The sequence below is a fragment of the Chelonoidis abingdonii genome, chromosome 1 (assembly GCF_003597395.2).
Source record: "Chelonoidis abingdonii isolate Lonesome George chromosome 1, CheloAbing_2.0, whole genome shotgun sequence".
Classification (NCBI taxonomy): Eukaryota; Metazoa; Chordata; order Testudines; family Testudinidae; genus Chelonoidis; species Chelonoidis abingdonii.
The window spans coordinates 310,380,829-310,395,715 of NC_133769.1; positions in this window are offsets into that span (position 1 = coordinate 310,380,829).

Below are 14,887 nucleotides of genomic sequence, written 5' to 3' on the forward strand. Positions count from 1 at the left end.
TCAAATTCCAATCACTGCCATCTCAGATTCTGCTGTCCTGGTACTATTGTGATGGGTGCTTTAGAAATGCTTAGTGGCAGATAGCAATTCACAGTGGCTTCACTCCCTGCCATCAGGTGACTCTCAATTTCCTAAGTCTAGATTCCCCAGCACCTCCCGAACCCTCCTGACACCTAGGCTCTCCTTCTTCCTCATCAGAGCCCTCTTCAAACACAGTTCGCTCCTCTATCTTGGAATACTGTGTACTACTATGTGTCTGCAGTGTTGGTCCCAGGATTTTAGAGTGTCAAGGTTGATGAGGTGATATAAATAAAATATATCACCTCATTCACCTTGTCTTTGTACTACTATGTGTATGGCTGTGGGTTCATTAAAGTTATTTATATGAAAAGTACACAGAAAACTGTACTTAATGGACATACTACAGGAAAATTCTATCAGGACAAACTAATAGTGAAAATGTGCTGCCTTCTTCAGCTGTTTAGAATTCAGTTAAAACATTAAGAGCTAGATTGTGGGCACAGTCCTACTTAAGGGTTTATATGTAGCTGTAGCACCACAAGAGGAGATTGGGGACAGAACTATATGTCCAAAAGAGTCACAATTCCTTCTATACCTCATCACCTTTTTCCCAGGAGAAGTAATCTGCTTCTTTCCCTTAACAGTAACAGATATCTTAGCTGTGGTGGCTGGCGTACTGGGGAGGAAGATTCAAGGTTCTGGCCATTCTCCATCACTTTTCACCCACTTCGGACCCACCTGCATGGCTAGAGAGGGGAAGTAGTGGTGATCTGAAGAGCACACTCAGGAGAATGTGTGTGGGAAGTCTTATTCCACATTATACACTTGCATGGCTGTGTATGGCTGGACCAAAGTTTGGTCATACACCTCTACCCTATATTACATGACCCAATACAACATGAATTTGAATATAACGTGGTAAAGCAGTGCTCCAGGGGGCGGGGCTGAGTACTCTGGCAGATCAAAGCAAGTTCGATATAACGCAGTTTCACCTATATCGCGGTAAGATTTTTTTGGTTCCTGAGGACAGCGTTATATCAAGGTAAAGGTGTATATCTTTCAGTGTCAGATCCTGCAACCCTTATTCACAGTGAATAGTACATTATGCAGCAACCAGGCCTGCTGAATCCATGAGGCTATTTACTTCCATGGATTCTGGATTAGGCTCAGTGGGGCACTTCCTCAGCTGGAGTTTATAACTTTATTGGCTTCAGCTGAGGATCTGGCAAAATGTAAGTAAGTGTGATGGAATCTGGCCCCAAACTATTAAAATGCACATCTTAGAGAGAAGAGGAACTATCGTATAAAAATTTTAAATCAATAAATATCTACTGGATTATTACAACAATGAAGTATCTCTGGTAGATGTTTCTCTAAGTGACTCTTAGACTAATGTGTGTGATGGACAGTACCCCTTTTCTATAATCAGATGCTGTACATATACAGAGGGGCATTTTGCTCTCTCTCTCATAGCCTGATGTTGTTTCTTCAAGTGCTGTTTGCAACCAAATAACTTAAAATATATTCTGAAGTCAAATGTAAAGACATTCTTGTTTGGCTTGATTTTCCTTTACATAGTCCCAGACTGCTTCTTTACCTTCATTTCTTTGTTTTTTGCTTCTTCTGGTAAGACTTGCAAAACACTCTTCAGTCACAATTTGTTGTCTGTAGGCAGTTCTGATAAAAAACAATAGAGTTAAGCAAGTGGATTTCCAAATTTTCTTAGGACTTCTCAATTTGAAAGCAGTGAAAATGCACCAGAGAAAAATAGATAAAAACAATCATTTAAAAAATATAAGACGGATAAATGCTTTTCCTGTGCGTTGTGCATAAACTAGCATAAATGTATCTTATTTAATGAGGAAAAATATACTTACTGTACAGGCAGAGATGCAGACTTTGCTCCTATGAAATAAATAAATTAGTGATAAGCACACCTTAAAGATTAACCCAGAAAAACTCATTGGTTTAGAAATTGGACTGGAAAATCTCACTCTATCATGCTTTCGCACAAGACAATATTTTTAGGTTTCCTTCAGGACATAAATACTGTGAGAATAACCATTTCTTTGCTACTTCTGGGTCCTGTCCCCGCCTGCAGTGTTCTTATTTGTATGAGTGACAGTGTTAACCTTGGTGACCCGGACAAGCTCAGTCAGGTAATTGTTCCGTCTTCCTGGACTTTCTCTGCATTTTCAGTGGGAGAAAATATTTTTCTTCATTTCCAGTCCTAAATTATTGTAATTTAGCATTGCTGAACAGCTGACGTACTTTGTTCCAGTGGTGAATGCATCTCAATTGTGGATAAAGAGATCGCTTTGGCTCCTTTATCTAATGTACTTCACAAGGATATTGTAGTGCTTAATTAGATAATGTTTGTAAATGTCTTTTGTATCCCTGAATGCCTGGATGAATCCATAAAAATTTCTTTGGTATCTTTGGTAGTGTAGAAGTGCAAAGCGTTATTAAAATGTATTATTATTGATGTACTCCGAGCACTGAATTTTGTTTTCTGGGTCTTACTAATACTATAAAGGAATCCAAATGCTGTTGTTCAGAAGTATCCACACAATTTGAAAGTTAGTTGTTGTTTTTTTTGGTTTGTTTTTTGTAAATGCACATTTGACATTTAAGAGATAAAAAAATCTTTGAACATTAAGGGACCAATTCTATAACCCTTCTTCATGCTGAATAGTATTTACATATATGAATAGTCCCGCTGAGCTGAGTAGGACTAACTTGTGTGACTAAATACTCCTAGTGAGCAAAGACTGCAGAATCTGGCCCTAAACTGGAAAAATCACACCCCTCATTCTGTATAGTTCCTCCCATCACTGATTTGAGTCATTTCTTGTACTCCTCCAACCTTGTTTGTTTTTTCTTCACTTCCCCATAATCTCAGTTGTTTCTCCAAAAAGAGATACATACAATGGCATCTTCTCCTACTGTTCCTTACCTTTTGACAAAGTGTATCAATAATAGCCTCAATAAATGCTTAAATTTCCTGAACAAGTTGTAGTAAAAGGCAAGAGGTTTAAGTTATTCTACACATTTTAAAGATGCCAGTACTTCTAGTTTATTTGAGGTTTACTTGTATTTACTAATTGAAAGCGTAGGTAAGCAATGTGTTATTGTTCCTTACTTTTATGTTAATAAACAGAGAAAGGATTAGGTGAGGATATTGTTACTGATTTTAAAATAGGTTTTATGATCACAAGAAATGCAGTTCCACTGAAGGTTTACAAAAGTAATTGCGTACATTCACACAGAGTAAATTATGACAGTATGGTCTAAATCAGGGATAGTCAAAAGGTAGCCTATGATCCAAATCTGGACCGCCAAAGGCTTTTCAGTGGACCACAGGGCAAGCCAGGACTTGGGGCTTCAGTCACAATCGGACTCAAGGTTCAGCCCCATGTGAGGTGCACTAGGACTGAACCATCTTCCCCCTTGTGAGGCTGAAGCCCTGAGTCCCCGCGTGCCTCAGACGGGGCTGAAGTGAGAGGCCTAGTGCACCTCCCAGTTAAGGATGGGGTCTAAATTAGCTGTTCCCACTCAAGGAGATTTTGGAGTCATGGTGGCTACCTCTCTGAAAACATCTCGATAAGAAGAGGCAGTGATAACAGCTAAGAGAATGTTAGGAAGCATTAGGAGAAAGATAGATAATAAGAAAAACAATCATAATGCCGTTATATCCATCCCTGGTATGCCCAAAGCTTATGTCTTGTGGAGATGGGGTCCCCATAAATACATTCAAGAACGGCCATACTGGGTCAGACCAAAGGTCCATCTAGCCCAGTATCCTGTCTTCCGACAGTGGCCAATGCCAGGTGCCCTAGAGGGAATGAACAGAACAGGTAATCATCATGTGATCCATCCCGTAATCCAGTCTCACTTTCTAGCAAACAGATGCTAAGGACATCAACCCTATCCATCGCAGATAATCTCCAATGATTAATCTACCCTCCATGAACTTATCTGGTTCTTTTTAAAACCCTGACAAAGTGGGTATTCACCCACGAAAGCTTATGCTCCAGTACTTCTGTTAGTCTATAAGGTTCCACAGGACTCGGTCGTTTTTTACAGATCCAGACTAACACGGCTACCCCTCTGATACTGTTGTAGTCTTGGCCTTCATAACATCCTCAGCATAGAGAACAGAAGATTTAATGGAAGGCGATGGTCTGAAAGGTGCAGAAGAAGGGACTAGGGAAGTGTTCGACACCCCTTCTCAAAAACCAAGAGGTAGGGGTCAGCAAATGAAATAAATGAGCAGCAGCTTTAAACCAAAGAAAAGGAAATACTTCTTCACACAAGGCACAGTCAACCTGTGGAACTGCTTGACCTGGGCTGCGTGTAGTGAAGGTCAAAAGCATAAGTGGGTTCCAAAGAGCAGGTATCATAAACAAATAGCTAAGGGTTAATGTCTCTTTCACCTGTAAAGGGTTAACAAACAGTGACCTGCAACACCTGACCAGAGGACCAATCAGGAAACAAGATACTTTCAAATCTCGGTGGAGGGAAGCCTTTTTTTGTGGTTTTTGGCTTTTGCTTTGTTCTCTCTGAGTCCTGGAAGGGACTAGACGTGCAACCAGGTTTCTTGCCAATCTCCCTGCTACAGTCTCTTATATATTCAGAATAGTGAGTATTAAGTAGAAAGGCGGTTATAGTCTTTTAAATTGTTTTTCTTTATTTGCAGATATGTAGTTTGCTGGAAATGTGTTAAATTGTATTTTGCTGGGGGGAGGCTTTTCTCTCTGGTGTCTATAAGCTGAAAGACCCTGTAATATTACATCTTGTATTTACAGAGATTTCTTATTTTTTCTTTCTTTTATTAAAACCTTCCTTTTAAAGACGTGTTTGATTTTTCCCCAGTTGAGGCTCAAGGGAATTGAGTCTGTACTTACCAGGGAAGTGGTGGGGAGACAGGGAGAAAGAAGGGAGGGGGAAGGGGGAATCCCTTTGTTCAGATTCACGGAGCTTGAATCTGTATTGCCTCTGGGTGAGGTGGAAAGCCTCTGTTTTAAGATTCAAGGAGTTGAATCCCAGTGATCTTCTAGGGTAACCCAGGGAGGGAAAGCCTAGGAGAGGCACTAGTGAGGGAAAGAGTTTACTTTCCTTGTATTAAGATCCAGGGGGTCTGGGTCTTGGGGGTCCCCAGGGAAGGTTTTGGGGAGACCAGAGTTTATCAGGCACTCAGAGTCCTGATTGGTGGCAGCATATCAGATCTAAGCTGGTAATTAAGCTTAGAGGAATTCATGCTAGTACCTCATTTTTGGACTCTAAGGTTCAGATTGAGGAAAGAATACTATGACAGCAAGAGATATGTTTGTGCAGGGTCAGTCCATCAATGGCTGTTAGTGAAGATGATCAGGGCCATGAGGCCGTGCTCTGTGGGTTCCAAAACCTCCAGCTACTAGATGGCGAGAGTTTACAATGAGGGAGGACTCAGGCAAAATTGCACTCTCCACTTTATTCCCTGGGGGCGGGGCTTTCTGGCAAGGGCCACTGTCAGAAGAGAGGCTCCTTCAGCAGATGGACCACTGTTTTGACCCAGTTTGGCCATTCTCTTGAAGGCCCAGCCATGAGGTAGCCAGGTGGGCTGTTTCTGCCTTCAGGCTGGTGATGTGACACACTATCCTGTAGCTGAACTGGTGTGCTGTCAGGTGGCTGTAAGGTACCCAGATGTCCTGATTTTATAGGGACAGTCCCGATACTTGGGACTTTTTTTTTTTATATGGGCTCCTATTACCTCCCACCCCATCCCGATTTTTCACACTTGCTATCTGGTCACCCTACGTGGCTGTGACCATGCAGCTGGCAGTGGCAAGGTTTTTCTAAGGGACCTTCTTAGCACAGTAGGCAGCATGTCAGTCTCATAATTTGGAGGTCCTGAGCTCAATCCTCAGAGAAAGCCTTCTGAGGCTTTTGCTGGGGCCCTGGAACATTCTGGCTGACCATCCCCTGCCATTAGCTGGAGTGCAGCACTTCCTCTGCTGAGGTTCTCAATGCTTGAGTGGCAGCAGAGCCCACATGTGTGAGCAGAAGATGTCCAATGGCTTGCTGGGGGCTTCTCCCTGATGGTCTAGTGGTCAGGCTTTGGCATCTTCCCTGCTGTAGCCTGGGTTCAATTCCCTGTCAGGGAAGGCTGGTCCCCAGCAACCGCTTTCAGGCTGTGGCTAGTGTCTTGTTTTTCCTTTTCAAGTGTTGTCTCTTTCTTTTCTCCTTTGTTCTACTTCCCCCATGCTTCCTTTCAAATGCCATCCTCCAGGGCCTGGTCTGGAAGGGCCTTTGACTTGTCCTCTGGCCTCTTCTCGCCCTGATGGCCATCTCACACATGTCCCAAGCTGGACACAAAGAGCCCTTTACCCTTTTCTCCCTAGTGGTCAGATTTGGCACTCACTACCACAGCCAGGGTTTAATTCTAGGTCAGGAAAAGTTGGTCCCTGATGACTGCGTTTATGCTGTGACTAGTGTTTTCTAGTGTCCTGTTTCTCCTTTTCAAGTATCTCTTTCTTTTCTCCTTCATTCTCCTTGGGTAGCCAGTGTTACCAGCTTTGCCCTTCACTTTGGGGTATGCTCATTTATTAGGGTTACTCTTAAGTGGGGGGCAGGATTCTGTACTTCTATCAATGTGCTGCTTGTCACTCGTGTTTTCATACAGAGCTCTGCTTCTCCCTGCTGCAAGTTCCCTCTCAATAGAGCTATCCTGCAGGACCTAGGTTCCCCAGGGCTGGGTTCTTCCAGGCCCCGAATCAGACAAACACATACACACACAAATTAACAGAGCGTGTCTGTGAGGACCAGGTTAATCAGCATTCCCAAGCTGACCCCTCATACGCCCCTGGACTCAGCAAACTGGGTCGAGCAGCACTTCCAAGCTGCTACCCTCATATGTCCCAGATTCAGCATGTCCCTTGCCCCACTTTCACATTACAATTGTTCTGGTAGTAACCCACTTGATGAGCAAACCCCACAGGATTTTTGAGCGCTGCTTTTAGCTTATGTACAAGAAGTGTTGCTGCAGAGTGAATGAGGAAACCAAAAAACATCCATGAGCAGGGGAGAGAGAGAGAGAAGCAACCAGTTTAATCCTGAAAGTTATTTATTGCCAGGTAATAACCATAGGGGAGCCAAACAAACAAAACAGTTATAACATTAAATATAACTTAAATTTGATTATAAAGGTCAAGTTTAGAAAACTATAACTGATCACACAAGTCAAGGTCAGCAGGTGTGAGAGTGAGAGTGAGAGAAGCCCCGTCTACACTACGCAGTTAAATCGATTTAAACAGCGTTAAATCGATTTAACACTGCACCCGTCCACACTACACCGCCCTGTAAATCAATTTAAAGGGCTCTTTAAATCAATTTCTGTACTCCATCAAAACCACAGGAGTTACACTAAAATCAATTTTACTACATCGGAATTATGGTAGTGTGGACGGAAATCGAAGTTACTAGCATCCGGGAGGTATCCCACAGAGCAGCACTGACCACTCTGGACAGCAGTCAGAACTCCGATGCACTGGCCAGGTAAACAGGAAAAGCCCCGCGGACTTCTGAATTCTATTTCCTGTTTGGCCAGCGTGGAGCTCTGATCAGCACAGGTGACCACGCAGGGCAACAGCACAGGTAACAATGCAGTCTCCTGAGAAAGAAAAGAGCTCCAGCATGGACCACACAAGAGGTACTGGATCTGATCGCTATCTGGGGTGAGATTCAGTGCTTACAGAACTCCGTTCGTCAAGACGAAATGAGAAAATATTTGAAAGAATTTCAAAGTCTATGATTGCAAAAGGACACAGGAGGACTCAGTGCAGTGCAGAATAAAGTGAAAGAGCTGAGGCAGGCATACCAGAAAACCAGAGAGGCAAACGGAAGGTCTGGAGCAGGTCCGAAAACATGCCGCTTCTATGCTGAGCTGCATGCAATTTGGGTGCCTGCGCAACAGTACCCGCACCCTGGCCGTGGATTCAGAGGTCAGGGTTGTAATATCAACCGTGGCTGAGGATTCTGTGAGGGGAGAAGATGACGAGACGAAGAGGAGAAGAGATTGCTGATAGCACACAGCTCTCAATTACCCACAGCAGCCAGGAGCTTTTTGAGAGCACAGAATTAAACTCCCAGCCCCACCCAAGCCACTATCCAGACAATGAAGCCATGGAAGAACCTCTGGTGAGTGTACATTTGTAAGTATCAATCATGGTTTAAAACAAGCGCTTTTTAATGATGATTGCAAGCAGGGGTTGTCATTCATGCGCAGCTTCAGTACAGTTTACAGGAAAAGTTCGTTAACATGTCTGGGGATGGGGTGAAGGGAAGGCCTCCCAAGAAATTCTCCATGAGCATCGATTTCCCAGCTACAGTACTCAAAAAGCCTTTTCAGTAGATTTGGGAAGGCGGCCTTATCCGGTCCCCCATTGGCGACGAGGACTTTCCCCAGCGTCCCTCCAGGCATATGCATCACGTAATTCGGAATCGTTGCTTCACAAAGCACAGCTGCGTGGGCCAGGACTGCTCGCATTCAGAACATACGTCTGCATCTTCCGCTGTTAATTCTCACCAGAGTCTATATCATTCTTGTAACGAGGGAAATTCAGGGAATTTTTGGGCTTAGGGGCGGCAGCATGGCGGATTTCCCAGTACTGTGCTGGCCCGTGGGGGAGGGAAGGCTGGGAAGGCTGCTGGCTTCTCGGCGAGCAGGAATCTTCTTTCCAGCTACCAGCCACGCTTTGGGGGGGGGGGGGAAGGAGGAAGATGAATAACAACTAGCTTACGGGATAGCAGCCATGCGCTGGGGAGGAGTGGAAAGACCGGGGGTTGGTTTGCTGGTTCCTCTGAAAAGGAACAGGATCATAGGTCACTGTGGATATAAACCCTGGAGAAGTCAAACATAAAGCCTTACCATGCCCATGGAAGCTGAATTATGATTCCAGGACCGGTCCTGCGTCTGCAGTGTGCTCACGAGGACAACAGGCACTCAGTATTAAAAGATGCAAAATTCGACCTTGTAGTGAAATCACATGTGCTATGTAAGGTGCATAGTTTTATTCACTGTGAAGAGTACAATCATTGTTCTGTAAAATGTATCTTTTACATACTTCTCTCCCTGTCTTCCCTCCCCCATGCAGCTGCGCACTTTTCTGTACTCCTACCCCATCAGGAAGGCTAGCTAAAAGGCGGAGGAGAAAGAGAACTCGAGATGAATGTTTTTCAGAAATCATGGAAGTAAGCCACAGTGACAGAGCTCATCAGAATGATTGGAAGGAAGTGATAGCAAAATACAGGAAAGATGCCAGTGACCGGGAGGATAGGAGAGACGCTCGAGATGAGAGGTGGGGAGGAAGAAGAGAGTGGCGACAGGAAGACAGGCAGGAAGATCAGAGGTGTAGGCAGGAAGATCAGCGTGGCGTGATGCAACGCTGGAGCTGCTGCGTGATCAAACTGAGATCCTCAGGCGCATGGTGGATGTTCAGGAACAGCAGCGGGTTACAGAGTGCCACTGCAGCCCATGTTTAACCACCCTCAAAGCTCCCACGTTCCATATCTCCCTCACCCAGACGTGTTAGAACGCGTGGGGGAAGGATTTCTGCACCAGCCCACTCCTCCCCCATGGACAGCCCAACCAAAAGGCTGACATTAAGCTGAAATGTGCTTAATGGCTTTTCCTTTCCTCCGATCCTCCTCCCAAACCACACCATGCAGGGATACCTAGAATTCTGTGCCTCTTTTTATAATTACTTTTTAATCAAGAATACATCCAAAGGGGGAGGTGGGTTTCTTACAGGGAATGACTTTTAAGAAAGAATTCATGATTTTTAAGCAATACCAAATGACTTTTAATACAGAATAAATGATTTTAAAAATATACTGACTTTATTTCCTTCAGCAAGCTGTAAGTAAAGGGGAGGGTGGTTGCTTAGAGGGAGTCAATAGAGGCGGGAGTGTTCATCAAGGGAAACAAGCACTGCAGTCACACCGTACCCTGGCCCGTGCTGAAACTACTTTTCAGGCTTCTCTGATGCGCACCGCCTCCTGGTTTTTTTTTTTTTTTTTTTTTTTTTTTTTTTTTGTTTTTTTTTTTTTTTTTTTTTTTTTTTTTTTTTTTTTTTTTTTTTTTTTCCCCCCCCACAAAAAGGGGGTGCTCTTTCTAATCGCCCTGGTGTCTGGCTGCTCGTAGTCAGCGGCCAGGTGATTTGCCTCAGCCTCCCACCCGCCAGAAAGGTCTCCCCCTTACTCTCACAGAGATTGTGGAGCACACAGCAAGCAGCAATAGCAATGGGGACATTCTTTTGGCTGAGGTCTGAGCGAGTAAGTAATGATCGGAAGCGACCCTTTAAACGGCCAAATGCACACTCTACCACCATCCTGCACTTGCTCAGCCTGTAGTTAACAGCTCCTGACCACTGTCCAAGCTGCCTGTGTATGGCTTCATGAGCCATGGCATCAAGGGGTAGGCTGGGTCACCCAGGATAACGACAGGCATCTCAACATCGCCAACTGTTATTTTCTGGTCTGGGAAGTAATTTCCTTGCTGCAGCCGTTTAAAGAGAGTTGTGTTTCTGAAGACGCGAGCGTCATGAACCCTTCCTGGCCATCCCACGTGGATGCTGGTGAAACATCCCTTGTGATCCACCAGTGCTTGCAGCACCATGGAAAAGTACCCCTTGCGGTTCACGTACTGGGTGCCCTGGTGCTCTGGGGCCAAGATAGGGATATGGGTTCCATCTATGGCCCCTCCACAGTTAGGGAATCCCATTGCAGCAAAGCCATCCACTATGACCTGCACGTTTCCAGAGTCACAAACTTTCGTAGCAGCAGCTTAACGATTGCTTTGGCTACTTGCATCACAGCAGCCCCCACAGTAGATTTTCCCACTCCAAATTGATTCCCGACTGACCGGTAGCTGTCTGGAGTTGCAAGCTTCCAGAGGGCTATTGCCACTCGCTTCTCCACTGTGAGGGCTGCTCTCATCTTAGTATTATGGCGTTTCAGGGCAGGGGAAAGCAAGTCACAAAGTTCAAAGAAAGTGCTCTTACGCATGCGAAAGTTTTGCAGCCACTGGGAATCGTCCCACACCTGCAAAACTATGCGGTCCCACCAGTCTGTGCTTGTTTCCCGTGCCCAAAAACTCGGGCGTTCAATGGGTAGAAGCTGCCCCATTACCAGCAGTAGCTCCAAAATGCTGGGTCCCGCGGTTAGGGAGAATTCAGTCTCCATGTCGTCATCGTCATCGCTCTTGTCGGTGCGCTGCCGTAGCTGCCTCCTCCTCCTCCTCCTCTCCTCATCCCCTCTCCTGAATTTGCAGTTCATGGCTCAGCATAGACAGCACGAGAGTGCGCGAGGTGTTTACAACTTGCATGATTGCGTTACTGATCTCAGCAGGGTCCATGGTCTCAGCAGGGTCCATGCTTGCTGTGCTATGGCGTTTGCTCTCTTCACCCAGGAAAAAAGGCGCGGAAATGGTTGGCTGCTGCTTTCACAAAGGGAGGGGTGAGGCTGTACCCAGCACCACCCGGGACAATGTTTTTTGCCCCATCAGGCCCTGGGCTCTCAACCAGGAAGTGGGAACTATGGGATAGCTGAGGAACAGCTACCCACAGTGCACCGCTCCTGAAATCGACGCTAGCCTTGGACCATGGACGCATACAATCGATTTAAGGATCCTAGTATGGGTGCACTAAATCGATTTTATAAAATCGGTTTTATAAAATCGGTTTACACAAATTCGAATTAATCAGGTAGTGTAGACAAGGGGAGAGAGAGAGCTGGGTTCTCACCACTCCGTGAAGCTTGAATTGATCAGGGGTCCCAGGTGGTGCTAGTAACTGAGGGTCCAGAGTGCTGAAGACAGGCAGAGCCCCCAGCATGATCAGTCAGGAGACGATGAAGTCCCAGTGGAACTGATGCAGATTTTGGATCCAGGCATCAGAACACTTACTTGAGCATGGGTAAGGGTTTTTGTAGAGAAACAACAATGGTTCAAGGGAGAACACTAGATTTGTTTATATGTAAACTGATGGCTCAAGGGAGTATACCAAAGTTGTTTTGCTCAGACTAAACAATGGGAGATGATCATTTCTGGCTATGGGCAGTGTTCCTTGGAGGGAGCTCACAATGCAATTGGGGAGCTTCACTATTTTGGATACCAATAAAGAATTTGTTACTAGAATTGGTCTGATAACTGCTGAGCTGGGTGTGTGCAGGCGTGGGTTCATTAACATCTAGAGCAGAGATCCCCAATCATACAGTGCTTCCCTGCTTTTCTGGTCCCAGAGTTCTGTGCAGTTCTTGCCTTGGAATCTCCGTATGCTAATAGAGATGCCTCTTTGTCCCATCTTTAATGTAAATGAGGCTAGAAGAGTTTCCTTAATCCTCTCATCCTTATCCCAGGGATACAGATGTGTCTCCCATTGCCTTTTCATTGCTTTTTGTAAGTCTTTCTTCTGATGCAGATTTCGTTCAAGCAGAGGCTGTGCGGGGGAAGGTCTTTCATAAGTCAGACAGGCTGGGTTCTGTGCCCTGGTTCTCCAAGAACACAGAGCTGCTAGGTAATACCAGGCAGGCTGTTTTCCATGGCAGTGGACAAATGCTGTGATTTGAGACAGACAGCGCAGTTAACGCTGTATGTCCATTTTTTTTATTTAATAGGCCTCTTAAATGATTTCATCTTAAAGCTACAGGGGCAAAATTGCAATGTAGTGGATCTCCACAGCAGTGTCTTTTCATTTCAAAACAAACAATCTCTTTTCTAAATTGATTCGAAAACTGGGGAAATGCTGCCTTTCCCAATGCTGCTAAGCTGCCGGGACACTGCAGACGTGCATCAGAGGGCATCATCTCTGGATAGGCTTCTTCAAAACTTCCAGTGGAGGTTCCAAGAATTTGAAAGTGTTAAAGCCATCTTCCTGTTTGTCAGGAACCCATTCGTTGTACAAGCAAATGGCACTTGGTGTGATCAAGCAAAGCATACTTTCCAGATGTTGAAAAGCAAAACTACAGCTGGAGTTTACTGAATTACAAGCAGATGAAGTGCTTAAGGTGCGGCACACTGAAACGACATCTGAAACTTTCTGGATAACCCTTCTGCTGGACTCCATGTATCCACACTTGAGGAAGGTGGCATTTAACATTTTGACTATGTTTGGCTCAACATATGTGTGTGAGTCAGCATTCCCAACAATGAACACCAATAAATTGCATAATCGCTCCATTTTGACAGATAATCGTCTGTGCAATTGCCTCTGTCTTATCTTGACTGAACTCACTTCAAATTTCAAGGCCCTTGTCCAGCAGAGGACTTTTCCACTGATGGCAGTAGTATGAATTATACATTATTCACACATACTTTATTTTAAATTTGTGTTGCTATATAAAATTACATTTTCAGTAGTGATACTACAGTAATAACAGGTATGTCACCGTAATTATTTATGACTCTTTTGCTTAAATACACATGTAGGTGGGTGTGTATTTGTTACTGAAAAGACTTGAATCATAAAAGATAAAGAGTTCACAGGTGCTAAGTATTATTTTATTTGATACTCTGTTTTATAAACCACAAGAGGCCAAAAAGTTTTGAATATGTTTATCTATCTATATACAGATATGTCTACAATAATTGTATTTGACAAAACTCATTCAAAACTTAAAAGTTATCTGAAAGTGTTTTAATGCTATTTGAAATTTTATCTAAGTACTTTCTCAAAGTCTCAGATGTAATTTATTACACTTTTAGGGGGGCGTATTTTCAGATTACACACAGTGGTTTTATTTTATTTTTCATTTAATGCAATAACATTATAAGCAATAGGCGTTGGGTATATTTCACAGAATTGTAGGTGTTGTTGAACAGGGGCACTTGTGCTATGAAAAATGTTTCTCTGGAGTCTGGATCTTGACTATATCTTGACCAAGAAATTTGGACCTTGACAAAAAATAATTGACTATCCCTGGTCTAGATTTACAAGAGACTTGTGAAACTTAAGTATAAAAGTGTATATCATATTTGACTAACTTGAAAGAAACACTCATGCATTTTTAGTCTCTTTCATTGTCTCTGTTTTTCCTCAGACCAGTTTTTCTTGAATTTTTCATATTTATAAATGTTTTTTCTTTTTCTTCATCTTCCTCTGAAATCTTCTGTCCAGGCCAAGATTTTCTCTCCTGATCTCTTTACTTTCAGTGTTCTCTCTCCTCTTTTCCCCTCTCTGTTCCAGTTTCTACCTACCATTATCTCTCATCTCTCCATTTTCTTCCTCTTGATCCTCCTTCTCCTCAATTGTCTTGGAATTTGGAAGACTGAGCAGCTGACATAAACAGACAGTTAAGGGTTAATGCCTCTTTTACCTGTAAAGAGTTAAGAAGTTCACCTAGCCTAGCTGACACCTGACCAAAGGAACCAATGGGGGAACAAGATGTTTCAAAAGTAAGGAGGGAAGTTTTCCTTTGTTTAGAGTTTCAGTTTCAGCTGGAGTGAAAAAGATCAAGTAACCAGCCTCTTATCAGAAGAGTAAGTTTTAGAAAGGGATAAATAAGTTTATGTTTATTTTCTTTGTAACTTGTCTTGGTACCATTAAGGGAATTATCAAATTTGGGTATTCTTGTGTGTATTAAGATTTTTGCCCAGGGGAACATCCTCTGTGTTTGGAATCTGTTGTCTGTGAGAGTAGCTGGTATGCTAATCTCTCCCAGAGGGTTTTCTTTTACCTTTCTTTTCTTTAATTAAAAGCCTTTTTCTTAATACCTGATTGATTTTTTCCTTGTTTTTAGATCCAAGGGGGTTGGATCTGGATCCACCAGGAGTTGGTGGGAGAAAGGAGGGGGGATGGTTAATTTCTCCTTGTTTTAAGATCCAAGGGGT